Genomic DNA, 1,306 nt, shown 5'->3' with positions numbered 1-1,306 from the left:
GGGTGATTTTACAGCCATTTTTTGGAATAACCATGGGCTATAATAGTACATGGTTAATACTATTATTATTATTATTATTTATTTTTATTTATTTATTTATAAATGCTCAGGAAACTGTTGAGGAGCTTGCAGAGAGTCTAAGAGAAGAGAAACAATTATTAAAGACTTTAATGGAAAAGAATAAAGACAAAGAGTGTATCAAGTAAGTGTATGTATACACACACATCATTATGATCCACTAGTAGCTTTATATCTTATAATGTGTGGAATTGTAATACAGCAACTTTAATATAATTATTTTAGTCATTTTGGCCTTGCCAGCGATTAGCGTAGGCCAAGGATATGTACATGTAGTTACTTTGTCTTTAATTAAATTATTTTATTTCTTTATTATTTTATTAGTATAGATATGAGTTTAAACTACAAAAGAAGAGTCTACCAGTTCATTTCAATGAATCCTCAACAGTTGATAATGTACAAGGATGTATCCTCTTAACATACCATGTACATGTACATCAATATGTATCAGTAAAACATTGGAGTGATTTCAGAGCCAAAATAAAATCCCTATTTCACAGTTCCATATAATACATGTACATGGAAATCATATGCCTCACTAAAGTAGATCCACACTATACAGTGAACTATGGTATGATTACGTTAGCATTTTGTACATGTACTTATTGTTTTATAAATATTATTATTCTCTTATTCCTTAATTCCAAATGGTTGCCAGTTATGAGGAGAGATGATGAAGAGATTGAGCCCTTTTCATTTGATATTAGTAAATGTGATCATGTGGATATAGCTAACTCACTGTGGGGACTATCAACAAATGGATTTAATGAAGAACTACTAACTAGTGAAACTAAACAAAATTAAATAAATGTATATTTATAAAAAATTCATTAATAAAATTATTACATAGCAGGTAAATTTGGCAGGATTACAATTACGAAAATAAAAATTAATATAAAGCTTAGAAATTAAATTAATCCATTCAGTCAATCCTATTACCAATAAGTGTGTCTAAGTTCAAGCTTTATTTGGTGTATTTTAATTTGCATTCCCTAATCCTCTTCAACCTACAGTATAATAAATGAAATAAGTGATGAGGTATTTAATTAACTGATAGTACATGTACATGTACATGATGATACATGAGGTTTACTGACCTTGCTTCCTCTGCCTCTTGTATTTCTGATCTCTCTTTATCTGTTAACTCTTTCATTCTCTCTCTATTGTCTCTAAATAATTATAAACAGTAAGAGGTGTATGTAAGTATGTGTGTATACATAATGTGTGT

The 1,306-nt window shown here is 28.9% G+C and overlaps 1 long non-coding RNA gene across 1 annotated transcript; it reads right to left on the bottom strand.

Moving 5' to 3' along the window:
* Window positions 1–979: 979 nt before the first annotated feature.
* Window positions 980–1,205, bottom strand: LOC109593193 (uncharacterized). The gene is made up of 2 exons (XR_002190798.1): window positions 1,176–1,205; window positions 980–1,085 (listed from the first exon to the last, which is right to left on the bottom strand). It is a non-coding gene; the product is annotated as an uncharacterized LOC109593193 (long non-coding RNA).
* Between the last annotated feature and the right edge of the window lie 101 nt (window positions 1,206–1,306).

Source organism: Amphimedon queenslandica, unplaced genomic scaffold (genome assembly GCF_000090795.2).
Source record: "Amphimedon queenslandica unplaced genomic scaffold, v1.1 AMPQUscaffold_2540_Cont25458, whole genome shotgun sequence".
NCBI classification, from domain to species: domain Eukaryota; kingdom Metazoa; phylum Porifera; class Demospongiae; order Haplosclerida; family Niphatidae; genus Amphimedon; species Amphimedon queenslandica.
The sequence above is the reverse complement of the archived record's forward strand: the minus strand, read 5'-3'. Positions and strand labels throughout refer to the sequence as shown.